Source organism: Myotis yumanensis, unplaced genomic scaffold (genome assembly GCF_028538775.1).
Source record: "Myotis yumanensis isolate MYYU_CA2020_CCGP unplaced genomic scaffold, mMyoYum1.0.hap1 SCAF_2, whole genome shotgun sequence".
Classification (NCBI taxonomy): Eukaryota; Metazoa; Chordata; class Mammalia; order Chiroptera; family Vespertilionidae; genus Myotis; species Myotis yumanensis.
This window is the reverse complement of record NW_027223753.1, coordinates 139,446,310-139,473,634: the sequence shown is the minus strand read 5'-3', so window position 1 is coordinate 139,473,634 and position 27,325 is coordinate 139,446,310. Positions and strand designations below refer to the sequence as shown.

Sequence of the window (27,325 nt, the reverse complement as noted above, 5' to 3'; positions counted from 1 at the left end):
CTCTTCCCTTCTTGCCTCCATTTTTCTTTTTTGAGGAAAACTCTTCATTATGATCAAGTACAATATACTGTAAAGTATTCTTAGAAAATAAGTAAAGTGGCTTCATTGTACTTCTGGAGTTAATTGTAGGTAGAATTATATAATGGGAAAGTCACTTGATTTGGATTCAGAAAATTTGGATTTAAACCCTGTCTCTGCTACTTACTAGCTATGGGGGCTTTATTTTTTATCTGTAAACTGTGGCTAATATGTTCTGAGTTTTCCACAGTGTTCTTAGAAAAATAAAAATATTACAATAAAGATGAAATATAATGGGTGTAAAGACTATTGAAGATCACCACAGAGACCAAAAGTATTGTTATCATAGGACATTTTTTATAATAACTTTTACTTCTTTGTATTAAGTGTTTTTAAATTTGAGGAAACCTTTGAGACATATTTACTTGATTGCTAACTGTATTGGTTCTCTACACTTGTCTTCTCTGTAAAGAATGTTTGACACAATCAGCCAGGAAGAAACCCTGTTAAGGCAACATTTTTTTTTTTTTTTTTTTTGAGAACAGACCATTATTTGCCAATTTGGGGTAAAAACTGTTGAGTGCAATTTAATGATGGAATTTACTCAATCCAGATTTATATATCCAGAGAGGTTTTAGCTTTCAAACTTTACAGCTTTCCCCTGCTGTTTGAAAGTAGAGCATTCCTTTGCAACCTTTTGTAAGATGAAATGATGTAAAGCAAATAAGCAACTACCATTAATTAAAAAAAAATTTTTTTAATCCTCACCAAAGGATATTTTTTCCATTGGGTTTTAGAGAGAGTGGAAAGGAGAAGGGAGAGAAGAAAAGGAAGAGGGAGAGAGAGAGAGAGAGAGAGAGAGAGAGAGAGAGAGAGAGAGAGGGAGAGAGAGAGAGAGAGAGAAACATTGATGTAAAAGAGACACATCGATTGTCTACCTCCGGCATGCACCCCGACTAGGGCCAGGAACTGAACTGCAACCCAGATATGTGCCCTTGACCTTGACCTGGAATCAAACCCATGACCCTTTGATGCATGGGCCAACACTCTAAGCACTGAGCAACACCGGCCAGAGCATAACTACCATTAATTTATATGGAAAAATTTTTGAGCATTCTCCACACCACAAATGACCTACAAAATCATACCAAATTCATGCCTAATCATGTCCAGTTTTACACTAAGCATAACACCCTTACCAGCTCTCTTAGGCTTTTCTGATACCTTATGACACTTCTTGTGAAAGGATAAACAAAGTAAATTGAGATAAAGCCCAGATGCTCACAGACACAGTTCAGAAACTGCGGCAGTGTGATGCTGGGTGTGGTTCTTGGGAAGGAGCTTGGTAGCGCCACCCTTGCTGCTCAGGTTGTGTGCTGTCTCTGCACCCACTAACTGCAAAACTAGTGCTGAATGCTATTTTTGCTTTCCCTCCCTTTTATTCATGAAAGTGAAAAACACTCTTCAAATTTCTTTGTTATCGAAAACAAGTACTAATGCAGGTCCTTCATAACAGTGAAGTGGTGTAACTGGAACTTGTAAGTCTATTTCTTTCACCAGGTAGGGGAAGTTTTCTGTCATTATTTCTTCAAATAGGTTTTCAATATCTTGACCTCTCTCTTCTTCTGGCACCCCTATAATTCTGATGTTGGTACACTTGAAGTTGTCCCAGAGGGTCCTTACACTATGTTCATATTTTTGGATTCTTTTTTCTTTTTGCTTTTTTGGTTGGGTATTTTTTGTTTCTTCATATTTCAAATCTTTGAATTGATTCTTGGGATCCTCTTGTCTGCTGTTGGATCTCTGTATATTATTCTTTATTTCAGTCAGTGTATGCTTAATTTCTAGTTGTTCTTTTTTCATATCCTCCAGAGTCTCACTAAATTTATCGGCAGTTTCCAGAAAATTCTTGAAAAACCTTATAAACGTGGTTTTGAACTCTATATTCAGTCGTTTGCTTTCCTCCATTTCTGTCATTTGTGACCTGTTTCTTTGTCTCTGCATTTTTTATGCTTCCCTGTGTTGGTAGAGTGGTTTTGTGTGCTAGGTGTCCTACAGGGCCCAGTGGTTCAGCCTCCCCAGTTACCTGAGGTGGACACTCTTGGTGCACTTCCTTGTGGGCTTGGTGCACAGTCTTGTTGTAGTTATGCCTTGATTGTTGTAGGTATTACTGGGAGGAATTGACCTCCAGGCCAATTGGCAGTGAGAATCAGCTGTGTCTGCAGTGGGAGAACTTCTGTGCTGAAGACACCCTTCTGGGGCAAGACTTGCTTCAGTGGGGCTTTAGTGTTGAGTTTGCCCCCTGAGTGTGTCCCTTATGGATCTGAGGAGTTGTAATCTGGATGGTCCCACTCTGACCACTGGGTACACTGGCTCTTGGATCTAAGGAGGTGCTAATTTAGCCTCTGCCTGAGGTTACCCAGCAGGAGCTACGAAGAGATCTGCAGATTCCCCTTCCTTTTTTGGAGTTTGGAGGTGCCCAGATGAGCTGTGAAGCAATGCAAGCTGCTGTGGGGCCTTGGGCCTTCTCTTGGAAGTTCTGGGTCTGTCTGGCCCAGCTGCAATTTACTAGGTAATTTTCAGGTTGCAAAGGGCCAGGGCATTCATATGCAAAAGCCTCTGCCGCTGCCTGGGTGGGGCAGGGTCTCAAGGAATCAACAGGGTGGAGCAAGCAGCTATGGCTGATCCTCAGCCCTGCCCTAAAGGGCTGCGAGTCTCAGTGTCCCGATAATTACTGCAAGCACCTCTGAGGGAAAGCTGCCCTCAAGTTCTGAGTTCTGCCTGCTGCTAGACAGTTGTTTCTCCCCGTATGAGTCCTGGGTCCCCAGAGACTTCCCAGAACCAGAGTTCAGAGCAGTCTGGAGCTTGTGACTCCCTCCTGATTCAAAAAGACAGCCACGTCCTCAGGTGCCAGCCCCTTTCCGCGCACACGCTCGAGCCTCCGTATCTCTGCACTTTACTTCCACAGCTCCTCTGAGTCTTAGTGTGCTTTTCTCTTTCCTTCTAGTTGTAGAATTTCCACTCAGCCAGCCTTCCTGTAGTTCTGGATGATGTCCGTTTTGTCTTTTCGTTGTATTTTTGAAGTTGTTGTGGGAGGCAGCAATTTCCGGTGTTTACCTATGCCGCCATCTTCAATTTCTTTATTTTTAAATTTAGTATTGGGTATCTCTCTAAATGGCCTTTATATTTTCTGCCAAATGAGAGCTGTAATTTTCAGATCTGTATTATGTTTTTTTTCTCTTACTTGGAAATAAGGGGGCAAACTCAGCACTAAAGCCCCACTGAAGCAAGTAAGGCTACAAGAGCATCTCATTCTCTATATCTATCTATCTATCTATCTATCTATCTATCTATCATCTATCATATCTATCTACCATCTTTTGTGTTCTTATTGCATCCAACTAGGTGGCACATGTGTTCAGTTTGTCCCCTTATAAGGTGATGTTAATTTTAATTATTTGTTTAAGCAGTGTCTGCCAGATTTCTCTTCTGAAAAACTGTTCTTTGCTTCTTTGTGATTAATAAGCATTTTGTGGATAGTTGAGACTGTGTAAACATTCCATTCCTCATCAAACTTGCACTCACTAATATTAGCACCTATTGCTCTTTCTTAGCTGAATTAAGTATTATTTTGGTAGTTGCCAAATAGTTACTTTCTAATTTAACCATTCCTCCCATGTTTATTGGTTGGCATTCTACTATGAGGAATTTATTCCTCCAAATTTATTTTTCACTTATTTATTTATATCAGTGTGGACTTATGAATTCCTGTTTTATTCAATGGGTTATAATGTTTTAATGACATTCATTCTGATGGTCAGATTGGCCAAGATTTGTTAGTGTGAATTCTTTCAAGATAGCTTCCATAACTGCTTGACAATTTTCTTATTCTATTGAATAGAATATTCAGGCTGATCTTAATTTTTCCTGCTCTAGTCAGTCACTTCTCCAAGGACTCTTGGTTACTTTTAGTGGAGAATTGTATTTAAAAACCAATATCTGGGCATTTGGTATGCTCTTTGGTTTTGACATGTTATTGCACCCAGACCCTGTCAATGGATAGAGCTAGGGAATAGATGTTAGTATGTGCTCTGAATACATACACACGTTCACAAGTGTATTAGTTACCTATTGCCACATAAAACTTAGCATCTTAAAACACTGGACATTTGTTACTTCATAGTTTGGTCCAGAATTCAGGTGTGGCTTGGCTGGGTGGTTTTGTCTCAGAGCTTCTCATGAGGTTGCAGTTAAAATGTTGGTCAGGACTGATCTTCAGGCCTGAATGGGGCTGGAGGATCCACCTTAAAGATGGCTCACTCCCATGTCTGGCACACTGGGACTGGTTCTTGGAAGGAGGCCTCATTTGCTCCTGTCACAGGGCTGCTTGAGTGTCATCAGAACATGGTGGTTTGCCTCCCCCAGAGTGAGGAAGCCAGAATGTCTTTTTATACCTAACGACAAAAGTCTCACTATGCCATTTCCACTCTATCCTGTTGCTTACACAGGTGAACTTCATTTAGTATGGGAGGGGACTTCACAAAGACATTAATACCTGGAGGCAAGATTATTTGAGGCCACTTTAGAGGCAGGCTACAAGAGCATCTCATTCTATCTATCTATCTATCTATCTATCTATCTATCTATCTATCATCTATCATATCTATCTATCTATCTATCTATCTATCTATCTATCTATCTATCTATCATCTATCATATCTATCTACCATCTATATCTATCTATCTATCTATCTATCTATCTATCTATCTATCTATTATCTATCTATCTATCCATCTATCTATCTATCTATCTATCTATCTATCTATCTATCATCTATCATATCTATCTACCATCTATGTCTATCTATCTATCTATCTATCTATCTATCTATCTATCTATCATCTATCTATCCTTATCTATTATCTATCAATTCTCTCTTTCTTTCTCTCTCTAAGTGTTTATGCCAACACCTCCAAATTCAATCTAACACCACAGGATTCATTCTAGTTTTTGGCCTTTATATGACAGTGAGAAAGCTGATTCCCATTTTTCTCATATATTCTCAATATATTTACTTATTTACTGTATGTACTCAATCTCCTGACCCTAGGCCTAGTTACTACTACCCTCTGTGGAAATGCTCCCCTTAGCCACTTGAGCTATTACCAGTTTCCAGGACCCTGCAACCCATCCTCCCACCCACCTCACATGAACTATTAGCTCACTAAGACCCCATATAATGGTTTTTGAACTGAGTTATTCAGGAAGTTATTCTTTCCTATTCAGGAAGGAAGATAAGTACATATGACTGTGTGTGTGTATGTGTGTGTGTGTGTGTGTTTGAACTGTAAAGTGACAGTGGAATGACTTTATATACTTAGATTTGGATTATAGAAACAAACCTCTAGACTTAGTCTAAACTGAAAAAAAATGCCATATCTATACATAGGTCTGGGAACTATGTCATATTTCCTGTGCATAGGGGTCAGGCCCTCCCTCTCTTTGTGAACAGTTGCTTATTTAAACTTCCAAGGATACTTTTATGTAGGCTACATTTACATCCTTTCATTACTTCCTTTTCCCCCCTTTCCTTTTATTCTCTTTTTCTTTCCTTTCACTTCTCTTTCCTCTTCAGATCCCAGAGCCTTCATCTTCTTCCATTTTTTTTGTTGTTGCCGTTGCTTCCAGCTTGTCACTGATATCAATTGGCACACTCAGAGACGTTGCTTTTCTCATAGCAGCCCTGAAGTTATTGATTGTGTGGTGATAAAAAACAAATCTCCTTTGTCACTTCATTTTAAAAAATGAATACATATTTTAGAATGACTTTTCACAGGTAAGCTCTCTGTCTCAAAAAAAAATGCTTCCTTTGAAATCATAGCAATAGAATTTTCAAAATGTCAGCGTGATTCCTGTGTTTGTGCTGAAGAACTTGCTATTGACCTGTGGACCTCAGTTTCTGCAAAAGAAATATGAAGAGGCAAGACAGGAGTCCCAACACACCATTTACAATTACTCTATCTATTTACTTTCTGTGCATTACATGCCAATAAATCACACAAGACATCTTTCCTACTCTGGCTACTCTGGTCCTTTCATTCCCCAAGAAAGTTAAGGTGGTTTTCAAGATGAGACATTTGCTGAAGGTTATAAAACAGAGATTCCAGATGCATCAGAGGGAGAAAACTGGCTGAGCAAGTAGTTGAGCCATTTTGCCCTTAACAAAAAGAGTGATAATGGATAATGGGCCTCTCTGGGGGCAAGATTTGGAATTGGAGGTTGAGCTTGATTAAACCACCCACAGAATTGCATGAGGTTGGGAAATTTGGATAAGTTTTTTTCTCTGTTCATAGAAAAATATAAACATATTTGTTATGTTCTGCCTGTGGAAAGATGTAGATGGTAGGGGAGTTAACACACACACACACACACACACACACACACACATACACACACACACACACACACATCAGAGCCAGGTGACTAACACCTCTGCACTTAACAGTTCTTACACCTCTCTTGAGAACAAGATGTGGAGAAGGTCAGAGCAAGGACTACTCCCGAGTGTGCACTGGGAGTGCGTGCTCATCAGGGAGGCTCAGTAGGGAGCTGAGGACGTGTGAGCAGATTAGTATACTTCACAGGCTCTGAGGTCATCATTGCACAAAGACAATACGCCATGTCAGTTTTGTGCTGTGAAGAATTTACCATGGCTTATAAAATGGTTTACACTTTTTTGAAATAAGGTCAATGACAAGTTTTATCTAAAGTAACTCTTTAGAAATATCATTCCATTGACTTAGCAAAAGGATGAGGTAAACAACTATAGAAGATAAGCATTTTAAAATATGACGATTGCCATTGGAGAGTACAGAAAAATTCCCAGACAAGACCGCATGACAACATTAACCACATTATGAAATACAGGGAATTTGCAAATACCACATTTATCTTGTACTTCTGTTGAACTCTACTAAGATTTCATGACATGAAACTAAAACTGGCTTTTTAATGATTGTTCCTTTCAATCTTAAGAAGATAAAATAGCAACATTTCTCCTATATGAATTTTGACATTAAGGTTTTGCTTATTCATCCTAACTATGATTTTTGTGGACATATTTAATGTGTTTGAGTGGAAAGAAGGGTATTAATGTAAAGAAAATGCATAAGAACAGAATAAGCTATGATCTCACTCTGGAAAGGGAAGGATTGGAAAGAAACACAAATCCCAGTGGTTCTTTCCCAGGAGTCATCATGGAAAAATTAAAACAAAACAAAACAGAAAACTTACTGCACTTTCAACAAGTCTGTTCGTCTTCCATACTTTCCTTGAGTTTTTCTTTCATTTGTCATTAATAAGAGAACTAAAAGGAACAAAGTTAATAGAGTTTCCAAATAAGATTTGCAAATAGTTAACAAAATTACAAAGTGAAAAATTTCTTTAAAAATTTCAATTTCAGTTTATGAAAGGCATCTTTCCTTTCAGCAGGGGGCAAATTCCATAGGAACAAAAACATGAGAGTTTCTTAACCTTGGCATAAGCATTTGTCATTGTTTTTCAAAATATGTAAACAAGTTTTCTATTTCTCAGTGCAAAGTTTTTTGTGGCACAAAAATATTATTGGCCATTGTGATAGAGATTTATTGTCTCATCTCTCTAGATCAGTTACCCCATCTTCGCGTGATGACACCTTTATTTTCCTTAAGATATAATCCTTCTCCCACTCTCCACTTATATGGTTTGGGTGAGGCTGACTCTACCTCTCCTTGGCTGAGTGACTTGGGCCTGGCCAATCAGCACATTCAATTTCTTGGCTACAGTGTTTGGTTCCAGGCTCATCAAGTGACACAATTCAGGTCAATGAGAGTCAGTTCTGGGACTTGGTTGTATAGACTGGTAGTAAGAATCTCCTTTACTGGTATGTTTAGCTGAAGAATGATGGAGACCTGTAGGTACTGAAAACCACCCCACGGGTGAAACCAGCCTGAGAATAAAGACAACAGAGAAGAAAGTGATGTTGAAAGGAGGAAAAGAACTGAGTGCTGATGACCACATTTGAGATCCTTTACAGAAGTTGTTTTAAGAAGATGCTGGCCTTTTAGGTCAAATTTCTGATTAAAACAATTAGCAGAGGGCCAATATGGGCTATATAGAGAGTCAGTATTGATTATTAAGCAGCAAGTTGTCAATTTGTACTGGCTTAAACACTTTTTGCCTTACCCTATTAAGATTTTTAAAATATACTTAACCAAAATGTTTTGGTACTAGTTATGTGCCAGTCACTGTTTTAACCACTTTACCAATAACAACTCACTTAATTCTCATAATACACCCATGGTATAGGAATTATTCACACCCTCATTTTACCATGGAGGAAGATGAGGCACAGAGAGGTTATGTAACTTGCCCAGGGTCACACAGATAGCTAGGGCAGATCAGACCTGGAAATTGGACACTGCCATTCTGACTTCAGATCTACCCTAACCACTATGCGACACTACCTTTCAGAAAAGTGCTCCAGCTTGTCCCAGCTCATAAACAAACACAAAGAATGTATCACACTGCATTTTTTGAGGAAAACTGAGGCAGATGGATATTATCACATAGCTTGTTAGTAAAACAAAAAAGCGAGACTCCAAAGCAATATGGTGCTGTGATTAAAAGAGTGGGCTCTGTATTCAGACAGCCTAGGTTTGAATCCCAGCTACACTAATTCCCAGCTGTGTGAGGAAATCACCTTCACTCTCTATGTGTTTATTCCCTCATGTACAAAATGGAGCCAATAGTAATACCTACCTCTCCAGGTTGTCATGAAGATTAAAAATGACAGTGCCTGTATAGCATTTAGCAGAGTACACTAATTTAACTATTGTTATTATTAATAAATCTCACCCTTTTTTGTCACACCATTCTTACATATGATAGTTTTTTTCTCTCTCCTTTCTATTTATATTCTTCAATACACATGGCTACACTGCTCTTATTGCACCAGTGCTTTTATTATGTTCTCACAAGTCCATTCTTTTAATCATCTCTGATCTTGTCCTAATTTTTCTTCCTGTTGAAACAGGCTTTTCCTTTGGAACAATGAGGGAAAAGGTGGGATACAGAAAAAGTCAAGTCCTGACCTTACCTTTCTGCCTCTGTCTTCAGAGAACCTGAAAGGTACTCGGTCATTTCCTATTCCTGTTACAGTTGACAGATGTTGGTGTCATTTATTTGTTCAGCACTTCAAATCGTTTTCTTTGGAGAAGGACTATCAACTGCTTGTTACAAAGTTGCCTCTGATCCCCTATATAGGAAGCCAATGTGCATGTTAGCTCAATTTCAAGGGTAAAGGCCAAGGATCAATCAGTGGGTAAATTTTAAAAATGTGTTACACTCTCTGAATGACCAGTATAAAGGTATTTAACAATATGTACTGATATAATACTATTGGCAAATTTGTACAGAGTACTAAAGATTGTGGTTGTTTAGTTCCTGTGCTTTGTGGGTCATGGGCAACCACAGTTAAATGCTTCAGAATATTCCTCCAGCCCAGCCCAGTGACAGACACCTCACACTCCCAGGAAAGGGAAAAAGAGGCTTTCTCTCCTCCACATGTGAGAAAAGGGTATGATCTACTTCAGAAGGAAGCATTTTGGCCATTAAAAGCGATCAAATGACTATTGAACTACATCCATCTTTCTCCTCTTATGACTTGCTATATTAATTAGCTATGAAGATAAATTTAAATGTAATTATATATGAACTCAATAGTTTACTTTCCCTGGACTTTAAATCAAGGTACTGGAAAAGGCTGACCTAACCAGAATTACCCAGTTCTAACATTTTGTGGCCCAATTTGATTTTGAAGTTGAAGAAGAGAAAATCGTTGTAACATTCTTTTATCCTTAAATATTAAATGTGATCTCATATATTCTCATGCAGGGAAGAAATGTCACAAAAAGTATTTTCACTCGAGTGTTTCATCTCATTGTTAACAAGAAATGCTATGAAATGAACATCACCCCTCCCTCTGAGGAATTCTCTACTTGCCATTGCAGCAGCAGGATGTAATGTTAGGTGGACAAACATGACCTCGTGACCCTTCTGCTAATGCGACCCTTTGAAGAAGATTAAGCCAATTTTCCAAAGAACTGGAGCGTTGAGGTAGATAAATGGGAGCACTGCCCTGCCTCACCTTGGCACCAACTTGTCTGTGAGACCATGAGTCAGCTTCCTCTTAGCAAGTAAAAATGCTCTTAAAACAACTCATTACTCAATGACTCAGAAAGAATTTTGAAGAACTGATGACAATGTTGTCCATTATTTTGTGAAGGTAACAAATTTCTCTGATTTTCCCCCCCAGGTTCCCAGGGGCTTTTCTAAGCATTTGTCTTGTTGTTTACAGTTAGCAAACTGGCAGAGGTTGTTCTTTGGTTTGGTTTTTCTTAGAGGTGAGTTTCTAATGGTCATGGCCAAGACACTGGGATTTGCAGATTCCTTGGTGAATTGAGTCATTGATGAATTAAACTAAAGGGACTTTCCAAACTTACTTGCTTCAGCCCATTAGGCTATTTGACTCTATGGAAAATAAGATTAAGCAAGAGCTTAAGGTTAAAACTTTCAATATAAGGTAATTTGTTGACTGACCTGTTGTTTAAACTGGAAAAAAATATAGAGGGTAGAGATAATTGTTTAACTCATTCAAACAAAAACCAAACATACATACTAACATGCATGCACACACATGTTCATACAAACAACTTTGTTAAGGAAAATGAGAAGTTTTGAGGTGACTTAATTGTTCTATTTTGATAAATAGAATGTTTGCTTATTTCTTTTCAACATTTGACAGATTACTGCATGAAACCCTGATATAATTTGGATAGTCACACGTTTTATGAGTACGTGGAATGGGCCTGTGGTAAGATATAAATCATTGTTTTAAAAAGTAATTCTGCTTATCAATTGTCATGCAAAATTGACAAGCAAAAGACATCTAGCAGTACACCTTACATTCACCAAAGTGATACCCTAGGCAAAGATAGCCCTCATGTGATCTCACGTAGGCTGATGCAATGTCCTGGCAAGTCAGAAGGTCAGAGTGATGCTGAAGATAGGAAGAGATGACATTTGAAGAGCCAAGAGGTAGCAAATTGTACCTTTGTCCAAAATGTGTCACTTATGATGCTCAAGGATAGAAATTAAGGTCTGTGAGTGAATTTCCAGGAGTAAAAAAAGGCCATGAATCCTGGAAGAGCTAGAATACTAGGAAGGTAACAAATGGGAATTGAGTCATCAAACTGATGGTGGCAGAGTTTCACGAAGACAGAGGCTCAGCCCAGTCAGTCAGTCAGTCAACAAACATATATTGAATGACTACTGTTTGCCATCAGTATACTAGGGTCTGAGGGCACCAAAAATAAAATAAAATAAAATAAAATAATAAAATGAAATAAAACATGGTTGCTGCCTTCTAATTGCTCACAATTAGAGACTGGAACACAAGTTTATGACCTAACTGGGAACAAATAGCACAGGATGATGAATGCTAGACTAAAGAGCTGGAATATGCTAGAATATTCCATGATGCTAGAATAAAGACATAATTACTTATGTCTTTTATGCTAAATGTAAGGATTGGCCTCTTAGTTGGAAGTAAGAAGTAGAGTCTGCAGATGGGGATCAAGTAATTCCATGTATGAGGAAAAGAAGGCTATATAGGTCAGGAAGAGTCCAGGCCTGACTTTCCTGAAACAGTATATACAGGAGCATATAGATGGCACTTCAATGTCTTAGCAGGTATTTCCTTGCTTTAGATCCTATCATTGCTTGAAAAACACAGATGACAAATTGTGAACAGAGTTAGAATTCTCCTCTACTCTCAGCAAACAGTGGGCATCCCACCTTTTAATTAATCTGAATATCAAGCATTTTATGGCAGAAAATATGTAGGAAGTAAAATAATTCATCTGCAGATGAGGGGAAACCATCAACCTGGTAAGCTGTATTTTCCTGTTTGCTCATTTTGCTAGAAAGGGAAATCTTGATGATTTACTTTATCATCCAAGTGATCTTTAATTAGTATCCACATATGATTTCTTTGTGTATTTTTTCATACATCTGCTGGGGTTTTTGTCCCAGCATCAAGAAGGGTTCAGGAATCTGGAGAAGGGGCTGTGTGTAGATGACATAGGAATCCAGAGACTAATAGAGAATCCAGAGACGAGATATAATTTTGAAAGGCATTGGGGGTCAGAGGACCTTCAGCTAAAGGAACTGAAGACTCCCTCCTTGTCTAGGACCCTTGCTTTTATTAACACAATTTGTCCTAAGGCAAGGTGGAGATAATACACTTCAAAGGGTAAGGTTTCAAAGGGTACAAAAGCATTGTCAGTTTGGGGGAATTAGCCTACGGCTGTTCAGGTGTTTGGCCAGTAGGAGGCAATAATATGTAGATTACGATGCCCTTTAACTGTCTGGCAGCCACAATCAGTTTCCTATTCAGGTTTGGGGAAATGCCTTTAGCCATTCCCAACAGGTGACTACATGTGTGACTCAACCCTGTTGAGTCCCCTATTCTCATCAACCTTTTGATGAAACTCTTAAAATTATGACATGCTGGAATTGGTTCCCGGCATATACCTGTTGACATCTATTGTTTATACTAACCCCAAGGATGTTACTGAAACAAATTTGTCATTTCACATGCCACAGGACTGTATAACAAAATAATGTAACAAATATAAGAAACTTTTTCTATTCCACTCTGCCAAATATTGAACTTAGTCCATTGGAAAGAAGTCTGTTAGGTCACATGGGATGGTGGGAATCAACCCTGGCCTAGGAATCAGGAAACTGAGTGTCAACCCTGCCTTCTTGCAGGGTAAATGTAGCCAAGTCCGTTAATAGTTATCTATTTTGTTTTCCTCCTCTCTAAAATGCTCAGGTCATATGTTGCAAGATTTCAATGAAATACAAATATTTCAGCTTGGAATCTACAGTCTTCTCCAAGACACATTCCTATATCCTTGCTCTATGTACTCTCACCTTCAATAAAATCAAATAACATTAAATATGGAATGTGTCTCTTTTATTTCAGAAAGTATCTCTTCTATTTTCATTCAGAAACACGTAGGTTATCTCGTATCATGTAAAAAACAGTGATTGACGACACAAGGAGAATCTTCTTACTTGTATCCTTGATGAGGATGGTTCAAGCTGGTTGAGCTGATTGCCTATTTCTGGTTTTAGCCAAAATTCAACAGTATGTGATATTTTTCCCCCCTAGTGGTTTGGGGGGAAAAACATACCCTAAAATATACCCTATTTTAGGTCAGTAACTTATCTGGGGAGCTTGTATGCTAAAATTAGTGCCTCTGTCAGAAATACATAAAACACAATTTAAAGGTCTGGAATGATTTCAGTTTAGTACAAGTAATTGAGGGACTACTGGGCTATTCTCTATCAAATTTCCTCAGGAGCATACTGCTCTGATCAGATAAACTGATTATTCTATTTTCTATGTGCTTTTGAAGTTGTAATAATATTTATCATAATATTGTTTTATTATTATGTTTAATTGTTAATTAACATATGTTAGTAACAAGAAAGGCAAATGATATTTACTGAGAATCACAATAATCTGGCAGGGATTTTAAATGTTATTAGTCTTATTATCCCCATTGTAGATAAGTAAGCAGAGCTCAAAAAAGTTACATGAATTACCCAGGTCAAACTACTAATATATATTTTTGTCACAATTTAAGTTCAGGTCCTTTTGATCCTAAAATGCAACCTCTTTATTTAAACCCTTGAGGCAAACATAAAATTGCAACTTGAAGATACTAATTGACAGATTGAGTCAAATTTTGCTTGTTTTAAACTTTCATATTATAAATGAAGAGATAGTTTTTTTCTTATTTCCTGGCTTTGGCACGTACTTGGTGCTCGATAAACACGGAATTATAAGTGAGGAAATGGGTCATAGTGATACTAGAAAAGAGCTCTGTGCATACATTTCGGAAAGACACTGGAGAGCTCTTTTGGAGCATGTGTGCAATTGCGGCAACTCCAGAGCTGACTGCTTATCACTCCTCTGTGGGAGAAGGAGGTGGTTTTCTATGGGAAGGGGGTTGGGTAATAAAGCCACAGAGGTTTGCTGAAACATTTGCTAGACACAACTTCTAGTCATTTAGGAAGTCATTTTGTGGCTTCTTTAAAAAGTGTTTCCCAGCATGTCCCTATGGCTTCTTCTATAGGAGTTGATGGCTTCCTGGTCTGCAGCAAGGGCAATTGTTCTCTAAGTACCAACCCTGATCTCTGCATCATTGACTGTAGTAATTAGCAGAGGAAATAAATAATAACTAGGAATCAATTTTTGCAAGGCTTGGGTTATCACGGATCTTTTGATGCTAAAATGTTGGCAGTATGTAAGATTATCTGAGCATTCTCAGGAAAAATTGCACTACGGTTGGAAGAATTAACAGATGGAAGCTAAAGTACTCTCTTTGCATGGGAGTTACACATTTTCTGTCATAAATAGTTTGTTTTTTTTAGAAGGGGGTCAAGATGGCGGAGTAGAAAGATCCTGGGGTCACCGACTCCAACAGAAACACCCCAAACAACTATATATAGAGCAACGGCTTTTGAGAATGATCTGAAGACTAGCAGAGCAGATTCAGTACAACTGAGGATATAAGGAAAAAACACATCGACATGGTAAGAGTGGCAGTGGTGCGGTGTATCACAAGCAGGAGGGAGGTCACGACTGTGGAGCCCCCGCCTGAGGAGCAAGTGTCTGATACCCACATTGGGTTCCCCAGCATAGGTGGCCTGCACCTGTAAGAAAAGACTCCATAACATGTGGTACTAAAAACCAGTGAGGCTTACATCCCGGAGAGCTGAAGACTGGAGGGTATGAAACCAAGAATCCTCCCTTAACGGGCCTCACAAACTCACTCACTCTGAGTCCCAGCACAGAAAAATCAGCTTGACAAGGACCTGGGTCAAATGGTATATTGACTGATTTTAGGTCATGTGCCAGAGGTGGCAGAGATTTGTTGGGAATCCCTCCAACAGATGGAAGCACTGGCAGACACCATTTTTTCCTTGTTTTACTCTCTTTATACTCAGCTAGCCCATGGGGGTCCCAGGTTTGACACTCTGCATTACCTGTTCATGGTTTGCCCCACCTGACATTCCCCTGATGACCCAGCCAGCCCAATTTTTTGCACCCAGGCCAGCAAGAACCCTCTAATGTGGCACCCCATTCTGGGGGTTTATCTTGTTTGTGCTCTGGTGGAAGAAGTAAAAGTTTCACTACATGCAGATGACACAATACTACATATAAAAAAACCTTAGAAACTAGAAAAAAATTATTAGAACTGATAAATGAATTTAGTAAAATTGTAGGATATAAAATTAATATACATAAATTGGTTGCATTTCTATACCGTAACAAACTATCAAAAAGAGAAATCCAGGAAACCCTTCCATTTATAATTGTATCAAAAAGAATAAAATATCTAGGAATAAATTTAACCAAGGAGATGAAAGACTTATCTCTGAAAATGTTGAGACATGAAGGAAGAAATGGAATAGGATGCAAATAAATGGAATGCATATTGTGCTCATGGATTGCAAGGATTAGTATTGTTAATTGTCCATCCTACCCAAAGCAATCTATAGATTTAATGCAATCCCTATCAAAATACCAATGGCATTTCTCATATAACAAGAACAAATAGTCCTAAACTTTGTATGTAACCACGAAAACCTCCAATAGCCAAAGCATTCGTGAGAAAGAAGAACAAAGTTGGAGGTACCATGATCTCTGATTTCAAAGTATACTACATAACTGTAGTAATAAAAACAGTATGGTACTGGCCAAAATTAAACACATGTATCAATGAAACAGAATAGAAAACCCAGAAATTAACCTATGCTTTATATGGCCAACTACCCTATGAAAAAGGAGGAAGAAATATACAACTAGAAAAAGATTGTCTCTTCAATAAATGGTGTTCAGACAACAGGACACTACATGAAAAAATATTAAACTGAACTGACCACTTTCTTACACCATATAAAGATAAATTCAAAATAAAGTAAAAACTGAAATGTAAGGCCAGAAATCATAAACTCCTAAAAGAAAACATAGGCAGTAAACTCTCCGACATTGCTCTTAAAAGTATATTTTTGGATATGTCTCCAAGGCAAGGGAAACAAAAGCAAAAACTAAACAAATGGGACTACATCAAAGTAAAAAGCAATAGCACAGTGAAGGAAAACAGAAAAATGCAAAGGCAATAATTCACTGAATAGGAGCAGATATTTGCAAATGATATATCGTATAAGGGGTTAATAGCAAAAATATATAAAGATCTTATACAGCCACATTAAAAAAACAATTTGATTAAAAATGGGCAAAGGTTTTAAATAGATGATTCTCCAGAGAAGATATACAGATAGCCAACAGAACATGAAAAGATATCCAGCATGACTAGTCATCATGGCAATGCAAATAAAAATCATAATGAAATATCACCTCATACACACCAGGTTGGCTATTATAAAAAAGACAGTGAATAAGAAGTGTTGGTGAAGATGTGTAGAAAAGGGAAGCGTGTGCACTGTTGGTGGGATTGTAAATTGATACAAACACTATAGAAAACAGTATGGAGATTCCTCAAAAATTTAAAATAGAGGTACCATATGACCAAACAATTCCACTTCTGGGTATCTGTCCGAAGAAAACAAAAACACTAGTTTGAAAAGATTTATGCACCCCTAATTTCACTGCAGCATTATTTATAACTAGAGACCTGGTGCACGGATTCGTGCACTGGTGGGGTCCTTGGCCTGGCTTGTGCCCTCTTGCAATCTGGGACCCCTGGGGGGATGTTGAAGAGCCAGTTTCAGCCTGATCCCTGCAGGCCAGGCTGAGGGACCCCACTAAATCCATGCACCAGGCCTCTAGTATGCATATAAGATCTTTGGTTAATCTCTTCCCTCCCTCCCCTCTCCCCCCTTCCCTCTGAGATTTATTAGTCTGTTCCATGTTCTCATGCCTGTGGTTTCTGCTCCTGTGTTGAGTGTCTGCCCCCTGGTGGTCAGTGTGTGTCATAGCTACTGGCTGGTTGGCTAGTTCACTGGTCGCTTAGGCTTTTATATATATAGACTAGAGGCCCGGTGCACAAAAATTTGTGCACTCGGGGGGGAAGGGGGGGTCCCTCAGCCCGGCCTGTGCCCTCTCGCAGTCTGGGACCCCTCGGGAGATAACGACCTGCTGGCTTAGGCCTGCTCCTGGGTGGCAGAGGGCAGGCCCAATCCCTAGGTGCAGCCCCTGGTCGGGCTCAAAGCAGGGCTGATTGGGGAGTTGGGACGCCGCCCCCTGTCATGCACAGAGCAGGGCGGATTGTGAGGTTGTGATGCCACCCTCAGTCACGCTCAGGGTAGGGCTGATTGGGGGGTTGGGGCACCGCCCCCTGTCACACTCAAGGCAGGGTCAATGGGGAGGTTGCAGCACCACCCCCTGTGATGCACAGAGCAGGGCCAATCAGGGGGTTGGGGCGCTGCCCCCTGTCACACTCAAGGCAGGGTCAATGGGGAGGTTGCGGCACCACCCCCTGTGATGCACAGAGCAGGGCCCATCAGGGGGTTGGGGAGCTCCCCCCTCTCATGCACAGAGCAGGGCCCATTAGGGGGTTGGGGAGCTCCCCCGTCACGCACAGAGTAGGGCCGATAGGGGAGTTAGGGCACCGTCCCCTGTCACACACAGAGCAGGGCGGATCAGGGGGTTGGGGCACCACCACTGTCACACTCAGGGCAGGGCCGATGGGGAGGTTATGGCTCTACCCCATCACAGACAGAGCAGTGCCCGTGGGGGGGGGGGGTGGGGTTGGGGCACCACCCCCTGTCACACACATCGAGCTGCAGGGCGATCAGGGGGTTTGGACGCTGCCCCCTGTCACGCTGATCTGGTGCCAGGAGACCTCTCGGCTCCGCTGATCCCGGTGCTGGGAGGCATATTACCCTTTTACTATATAGGATAGAGGCCTGGGGGCTGGCTGGTTTGCCCTGAAGGGTGTCCTGGATCAGGGTGGGGGTCCCCACTGGGGTGCCTGGCCAGCCTGGATGAGGGGATGATGGCTGTTTGCAGCTGGTCACACACCCTTCAGGGTGGGGGTCCCCACTGGGGTGCCTGGCCAGTCTGGGTGAGGGGCTGAGGGCTGCCTTAAGGCTGGCGATTGACTGAAGCTCCCAACCGCTCCTTTTTTTCTTTTTTCTTTTCTTCTGGGCCAGCTTTAGCTCTGGCTCTAGCTCTGAGGCTTCCGCTGCTGGTTTGTTTGCCGTTCTATAATCGAAACAATGTATAACTTCAGCTCTGAGATCCCAGCCGGCTATATTTGTTACAAAGTTTCAAACTGCCAGCTCAGAGGCCTGCAAGGCAGGCGGGGAACGTTGACGTCTGCAGTCACGGGAGCAAGCAAGCCTCATGTTCGCTTCCAGCTGCCTGGCTGCCGGCCGCCATCTTGGCTGACAGTTAATTTGCATAAGGATATGCTGATTAGCCAATGGGAAGGGTAGTGGTCGTACGCTAATTACCATTTTTCTCTTTTATTAGTGTAGACTAGAGGCCCAGTGCACAAAAATTTGTGCACTTGGGGGGGGGGGGGGGTCCCGCAGCCTGGCCTGTGATTTGCAGTTCAGGTCCCCTTGAGGGATGTCCACTTGTCGACTTAGGCCCACTCCCGGGGGGATCAGGCCTAAACTTGCAGTCAGACATCCTTCTGGCAGCCAGGTAGCCCTCGGGGGATGTTTGACTAAAGGCTTAGGCCCCCAAGTGAGCTTTGATGAAGAAGCTGGGGTGACAGAGGAGCCACGCTGTCCCACCCCGCTGCCCTGGGTCGGGTCGCACACGGGACACCCAGGTGGGCAGGTCGATTGCTGCTGCCCTGCCCAGCCACCCCGGGTTGGGTCGCACATGGGATGCCCGCTGCCCTGGGTCGCAGATAGCAGGCCTGGATGGCGGCAGGGCAGGCGGGATGGCGCTGTCCCGCCCCACCGCCCCTGGTGGCAAATAGCAGGCCCGGATGGCGGCAGGGCAGGTGGGATGTCGCTGACCTGCCCTGCCTGCAGTATGCAAATTAGCTGCCATCTTTGTTGGTTAATTTGCATATCACGCTGATTAGCCAATGGGAGGCATAGCGAAGGTACGGTCAATTACCATGTTTGTCTATTATTAGATAGGATAGTCACAGTATGGAAGAAACCTAAGTGTTCATTGGTTGATGAATAGGTAAAAAAAAGTTGGTATTTATTACAATGAAATATTAGCCACAAAAAAATGAAATTTTGCCATTTGTGACAACATGGATGGATCTAGATGTATTATGCTAAATGAAATAAATCAGACAAAGAAAGACAAATACTGTTACATTTCACTTACATGTTGAATCTAAAAAACAAAACAAATGAACAAGCAAAGCAAAGTAAAACAAAAATAGACTCATAGATACAGAGAACAAATTGATGATTGCCAGACCAGAAGAAGGTGGGGGGAAGTGTGTAAAAGGTGAAGGGGAATGAGAGAGACAAATTCCCAGTTATAAAATAAATAAATTATGGGGGATATAATGGACAACATAGGGAATATAGTCAATAATATTGTAATAAATTTGTACAGTGACAGGTGGTTACTAGACTATTATCGTGATCACTTTGTTAGGTATATAAATTGAATAACTATGTTGTACAATTGAAAATAATATAATATTGTATATTAACTATGTTTTAATAGAAATAGTTTATTTTCTGATTATATAGTAATGTATGGGTATTAGAGAATATTATAATGTGGAGAAAAGTGATGAGAAAATATCATTTACAATTCCACTGCAATAAATAAAACAATTATTGCTAGTATTTTGGTGAATTTTCTTTTAGTTTTGGCATTTTTAGTCTTGGCAGATGACATCATACTAAACATATAATTTGTACTCATTTTTTGCCTCTTCACTTAGTATTCTGTGAATATGTTCCTAGGTTAATAAAAATGCAAAAAAATGTTCTTAAGGATTTTTAACTTTATCTTATAATTATTCTCAATTTATTAATAAAGTTTCATCTATACTAATAAAAGGGTAATATGCTAATTAGACCAACCAGCCGTGGGCAAACTACGGCCTGCGGGCTGGATCCGGCCCGTTTGAAATGAATAAAACTAAAAAAAAAAAGACTGTACCCTTTTATGTAATGATGTTTACTTTGAATTTATATTAGTTCACACAAACACTCCATCCATGCTTTTGTTCCGGCCCTCCGGTCCAGTTTAAGAACCCATTGTGGCCCTCGAGTAAAAAAGTTTGCCCACCCCTGAGCTAGACCAACGTCTTCCGGACATCCTTCCTGACAAAGCCCGGGGCATGGCTGGCCTGCAATCCGCCTGCAGCCCCTCGCCCAGGCTGGCCCACCCCCCAATGGGGAACCCCCACCCTGATCAGGGGAATGGCCAGCCTGCAAACTGCCCACGGCCCCTCACCCAGGCCAGCCCTACCCCCAGTGGGGACCCCCAACCAGATCGGGGTCATGACTAACCTGAAAACTGCCGGCAGCCCCTCGCCCAGGCTTGCCCTGTCCCCCAGTGGGGACCCCCCACCCCAATCCGGGGCTCCTTCAGGCCAGGCCAGCAAGCCCCCACCCATGCACTGGGCCTCTATCCTATATAATAAAAGGGTAATATGCAAATTGACCCTAGCGGCAGAATGACAAGAACAACCGCTGGACCAGTCACTATGAGGCTCACTGACCACCTCTTGGTCCCTTTCCTTGGCCGGCAGGCTCTGATCACTGATGGCCACCCATGGTGGGGGCAGGGCCGGCAAGCGGGCAGGAACAGCCGACCTCTCGGTCCCTTCCCCCAGCCATCAGGCACTGATCACCGGGGGAACTGGGGGTAGGTGGCCGTGGGGGGTGGGGCCGGCTGCAGGCAGCTGGGGAAGATGGCCCTGATCGCAGGCCAGGCCTGGGGACTGTTCCCGAGCACAAATTTCATGAGCTGGGCCTCTAGTATATATATAATGATTATATAATTTCCCCTATAAATCAGCCATAATTGTCCAAGTTCACATAGCTGGTTATTCACAGAACTTGCACTAAAAGCAAATTTCTCTTTTCAGCTAATAGCATAATCCAAGTAAGTTTGTTTTCCACATTTTCAGATGAAGAGTAATATTAAAAGTATAATTGGAGTTTGGATTAAAACTAAACTTCTTCACTCTGAAAAGAAGAATTTCACAGTCTGTATACCCAGTCATTTTTTTTTTTCATGCTGCTCACAGATCATTCTGTTTTGAAGGAGTTAAAAGAATGCAGGGAAAGAACAATGTCAGCAGCACATTCTAGTTGGATTTATTGTGCTGGTTAAAGAACACATCACTTTTGTGTCTGGAACAGATGGAATATAAACAGATAATTAGTGACAAATGATATAATATTATGGCATCTACTGTCGGTTCGTGGGACTGGGTAATGTTGTGGTTTTAATTATAATATTTGATCTATAGTTTGAATATGAACACGGAGATCCACCCCCTCATCCATGGAACTTCTCTTGTCATTTTTTATAGATGAAGAAATAGGAATGTGGAAGTACAATCAATAGTCTGAGGTCACAGAGGGAGATGATTGCACAGCTGGAATGTTAGCCTCGTACTTGACTGAAACCTTGGCTTTGTCCACTGCCCAGCTAGAGGCATAAAGCTTTTCTCTTCCCCAGCAGTGACTTTGACTACCAGCTTTCAGAGATTAATTTGACATTGAATCTAAGCTTTGTGATCAGTATTTATCAGGAGAAGAAGGGGAGGAATTACTTATCCTTTGGCACACATTAGCATGCAAATAAATCCCTTCTCTGCATTGTGGAAGGGCCTGAAATGATCACATCTACAATATATCTTTTATAAATGGCCTGAATATAAATGTTCCTTTGAAGAATCCACATTTAGAGGCCTTCTCCAAACATTTACAGTGCTTGTTTTATTTAGGATTGGAACAAAAGGAGATTTACTAATTAGTTAATTTATTCATTATGTTTCCCCCACATGTTTTAATATGGTTTGCATTGATATATATGTATACTATAAAGCTTTAGACTTAAGTACAAAATGAAAATTACAAAAAGAGAATATCTGCATCTATTCGACAGACCTGGAGCAGTTACTGTCTGCTGCCAAGGTTTCTACTACAGATGCAAAAACAGTGTGCTTGCAATTTCTGTCTATCTGATTATGGCAGCCAAGATTGAATGGTGGAATGGCAGGGGGGAGGGGGGGGGCGAGGGGGGGAGGCTGGGAAAAACATGGAGAGAATTTATGCAACTCAGCAATAACCTAAACAGTGATGAGCCTGTTTTACTCGAGTTTAAAATTTGAGTTTAAGAAACACACAAGCCAACAAACCAGGAAGTTATCATTATAATTCTCAAACACTCTATTCACATGGGCATATGACTGAGGTTTTGTTGTTGTTGTTGTTCTGGGTTTTTTACAGTCCAGGCTAAATCAGGAAGGGTCACTCAAATCTCATTTGATTAATGTTAACCTAAGATTACTTCAAATGTAACACTAAAGAAAGTTATCCCAAGTGATTTTACATAAGGAGCATTAGAGCTGTTTAATGACTGGTTTAGTACTGTTTGAATGCTAGGGAAATATTTGATGCTACCAGACGTTTATTCACTGAGAAATGACCAGCGGCCATCACTGATTGATACACTGTGTGCTTCAGGCAATGAGACCTGAAAATATTCGCCTCACACATTCAACAGTGGAGAGGACCAAGCTTGGAAATAATCTAAATTTTAAAACTCTTTACCAGTGGTAAACTGACTTAGAATTTTTAAAATTATTATTGGTTTTCTGTTTTGTTTTTAGCTGTACATTTTTATTGATTTTCAAAAATCTCTTTGTATATAAAGGATATCAACCTTCTCTGATATTAAGCAAATAATAGTTCTAAATTCATTGCTTGCTTCTTTATAATTTCTGAATTTGTATCACAAATTACAGAATCTAATGAAATGGTTCTCAATCGGGGTGATTTTGTACCCCACCGGACATTTGGCAATCTCTGGAGACACTTTTGGTTGTCATAGCTGGAGTAAGGGTATTAGTGGTTAGAGGACAGGATGCTGCTAAGTATCTTATAATGCTCAGGTACCCTCACTAGGAAGAATTATCCAACCCCAAATATCATTAATTCTAAAGCTGAGAAACTGTAGTTCGCACCATCATCCATGTGCACTGTTTTTTCCTATGTACAGAAGAGAATGTGAGGACTTCCCTAGATTTTCCCACATTGTGGCATCTGTTTATTTCCCGATCCTTTAACTTACTTGCTAAATAGGCATACACCAGATGAAATCATCCATATTTATTTTTCTCTGATGAATTAAAATCACTGTTATGATTTTAAAGGTCAAAGCCTGAGACAGGCCCTCACATTAAACTCCCCAAGTGAGTAATCCGTTCCTAGAAGACTTCCCTAGTGAAATGCCCTGGACCTGGACCTGGCTAACCTAGTTGCTTGTCCACAGGCAGCCCTCCCTCCCATCAAGGTTCCGCATTAGCGGGCAGGCCTGTCGTTTGGCAGAGTTACCTTTTGCTCTTTTCTGGCTTTCGTGTCAAGGCCTGATTGCAAGTCCTTGTTCCTCCAGGGCCTAGCCCTTTTGTTTTCCATGCCTACTTACATTAATACATCTAGCAATTTTATTGAGATATAATTGACAGGCAATAAACTGCACATACTGAAAGTGCATGACTTGGTAAGGTCTGACATATGTATACACTTATGAAACCTTCACCACAATCAAGATAATGACCATAGCCTTCGCCGGGGAGAGTTTCCTTTGCCCCTTTGTAATCTCTCCCTCTTGTCCTTCCCTGCCTCCTCTCCTCATCCTCAGGCCACCACTGATATGCTTCCTGTCAGTACATATTAGCTTGAATTTTCTAAGAATTTTATGTAACTGGAAGAGTCATACAGAATGTATTTTCTTTTTGGTCTGGTTTCTTTCACTCAGCATAATCATTTTGAAATGTATTCATGTTGTTGAGTGTATCAATAGCTTAGTCCTTTTTATGTTGAGCATGGATAAACCACAATTTATTTATCCATTCATTTCATCCAGTTATAAACCCAACAAACTATAAAGAGTGAGGGTCAGGGGGAAGACATCTAAACGTATAAAATCCTAATATGCAAATAAACTGAATGGTGGAACAACCGAACAACCTAACAACCAAATAACCGGTCACTATGACATGTGTTGACCACCAGGGGGCATGCACGGAACATGGCAGGCGTCGGCCATGGTGGGATGGTGGAACAGGTGAGTGGGGGTGCCAGATTAAGGTGGGGTGCCAGTCGCTGTCATTGGGGTGAGCCTCTGGTGGTTACTGAAAATTCTTTGCTCCCATTCGCCATGGTCCACCCAGCACTCTCACCCACTGCTGGCGCCGGACCCAATCTCTCCACGCCGTCAGTGGGTGCAAGCAGGACCAGCACCTTCAGCAGCAGGAGCGGGGCTGCCGACAGAGAGGGGATGGGGGGGCATGGTGGGAGGAGTCAGGCGAGGGTGCAGAGGATGGGCTGAGACCCACCCCTGTGCCCACCGCAGCCTCTTGGCCCAGTTCCTTTCAAGGTGCACAAATTTGTGCATTGAGTCCCTAGTAAAGGTATAATACCTTTTGAACTTCTTTTTCTGTAATAAAGTTTTACACTATCTCTTTACGCTTACTTCTGTAAGTATTTGAAAATGAATTTATAATATGTAAATTAAAAGGGTCCATTGGACCCAGATGATAAATTATAGTGACTATGGTTTTCTGGTATGCTGAGGGAAAACCAAGGAAAACTCTAAAATTCTAATCTCTACTTACCAAAACTATTGCTGCAATATAAGCACTTTTTAAAAAACTTGACATCTCACTTTGAACAGGATTTTATCAATGGAAATATATTGGACAAACATTACAATTACCACCACTAGCACCACAAAAACAATAAAAATGGAGGGAATAATTAGAACACTAACCTCCTACATCAGCTGTTTTTCTCTCATCTTTTAAAGCAATTGGTTTTCTCAGATTCTCAGTTTGAAGGAATGTGATACATTCCACTTGGACAGTGGGTTGCAGGAGGTAAGATAAAAATCATTCAGGAAACATAAAGGACTTGGACCGTTTAGTTGGGCAACTGCCCAGTTTAGAATTGGAATAATGAACTGCATTTTTTACCTGGGAGAAATATATCTCATGTTTCAGATTTCAGCACCCTTTTGGAAGGCTTCCATCTCTCCAATTAGTTGCAAGTGAAATGACTTAGGAGATATTGATGAACAATTACCAGCCAGGAGATGGGAACAATCTTTTCTGATTTTACTGGTTCACTGTTCTTTTTAGATGACTTTAAGAGCTTCCAAGCATAGTGCCCATGAGTGCTGTATCAAGAGGGAAATGTCAAAAATCCTAAAATATGAAGCTATTTCTGGTTATTAAGGAGCTCTTGAACAGAAAAACAATCTGTAGCATTGGAAGCTTTTCTGTCTGTGAGTTGTTCAGTGGAAGTAAGCCGACCAGGGAAAGAATACTCAGTAGACAACTTCCCGCACTGACCTTCTACACATTTCTGGGCATATGTGAGTGGATAACCCAGGCTCTTATTGCCAAAACGTCACTATCACTGCAATAGTAAAAATATTTAGCTGAAGAGTATGTCATAATTTTTTTTTAACTAGGCAATTAACCTCTTCTTAATTGATTTGATTCGGTCTAAGATAGTCTCATGAAAGCTGATTACAATGAGAATTTAAATTCTACCGCCGATTTATGGAAAATTTATAAAGGCATAATTTTTTAAAAAAGGCTCACGTCTTATCTTTTATTATTGGAAAATGAAAAATATATTTTTCTAGTATTACCAAGAAACGCCAAAGGACCCACCCAATTCCCAGGCTACTCACTGTTCTTTCTCTTAATGGCTTTTACATCATGTCCAAGTCTGAGCGTTTGCACTCAGCACATGCTTGATAAACTCTGCCCGGCTGAAGGATGCTTGTCTGTTTTACATTCCTCAGCCTGCAAAGCATTTTTTTCTGCTTCACATGCCTAATAGATCAAAGGTCAAACCTCCTCAGCTGCAGATGAGGTCATCCTTGCTGATCTTCTGCAGCTGATCACAATAAAAACAGGGTCTCCCATGTGACCGGTCCTCCCCATTTAGGAGCAGTGATGTCATCTCTGGTGAGACTAGATGAAACATGCAACTTGCTTTAAGTTGGACTACATAAATTTTTCTTCTGACTTCACTGCAACCTTTTATTTATTTTAGCAGAAAGACTAGTTTGGTCATCATTTCAAACTGAAAGAAAAAGATAAATGAAATAAAAGGTGCCAGATGAAATAGCAGTTTTTCTATGTCAAAATGATAGAATATTGGCCATGTCATATGGTTCACCCCAATACTTCCAAAGCACCTGCCTTCAAGGAGAGTAAGTATTCTTTCATGAGTCTTGGTTTGAATTCCAGCTCTGCCATTTACTGGCTGGGTGATTTGAAAAACTTTAGGAGACCTTTCTGAACATTACTTTACTCAAATTTTTAAAATGTAGAAAATATCTCATGGCGTTATATTTAACATGTACAGAGGGCTTAGAAAATCACCTGCTTACACAAGGCATTCAATCCGTGGTGTTAGTGTAAATAGCAGTAATACGGTAGTGCAGTATTGGTCTTAACCAAAGCCTTTAGGATCAGATGTGTTTTGAAAGTCATAATTGTTCAGATTTTAGAAAGAGACTACATTGCTTATACTCAGGACTAGCTGTATAATTGCAGGAACCTGTGCTCAATAAAAAATGCAACACCTCGTTTCAAAAATAATTAAAGTTTTGACAGCAGAGCTTCAAGCCCAGTGCAGGATCTTTCTTGGAGTGGGGCCCTGTGTGAGTGCCCTGTTTACACAGTATCTCAACATATACCCACAGCAAAGGGTGGAGGCAGTGATGAGACACATGGCCATTTCCCTAGTGAAATGTATGAATAGTCACACTCAACGGGATAAATTAACACCATCGATATTGTTATGTCTGTTCAGGTCAGATTTACCACCAAAAGAATTTACCAAAAACTATGAAAAAGTTTTTTTGGTTTTTAAAGGTTTTTGGATTTTAGAACTCCAGATAAGGGGTTGGGGTGGTATTTGCTTTCTAATTTCCGGGCCAGCCACACATTGGGCATTTATATGATAGATGTA

At 40.5% G+C, this 27,325-nt stretch overlaps 1 protein-coding gene across 3 annotated transcripts in view; it reads right to left on the bottom strand.

The window, feature by feature from the left end:
- DCBLD2 (discoidin, CUB and LCCL domain containing 2) overlaps window positions 1–26,119 on the bottom strand; it is a 177,369-nt gene extending 151,250 nt beyond the window's left edge. The window contains exon 1 of one of the 3 annotated variants that reach the window (XM_070406104.1): window positions 26,034–26,119. The gene's annotated coding sequence lies outside the window, so the exon portion shown is untranslated. Of the gene's footprint in view, window positions 1–7,312; window positions 7,373–9,155; window positions 9,241–26,033 lie in introns of those variants that run through there. The other 2 variants (XM_070406105.1, XM_070406106.1) reach the window with 2 other exon arrangements.
- Window positions 26,120–27,325: the final 1,206 nt, after the last annotated feature.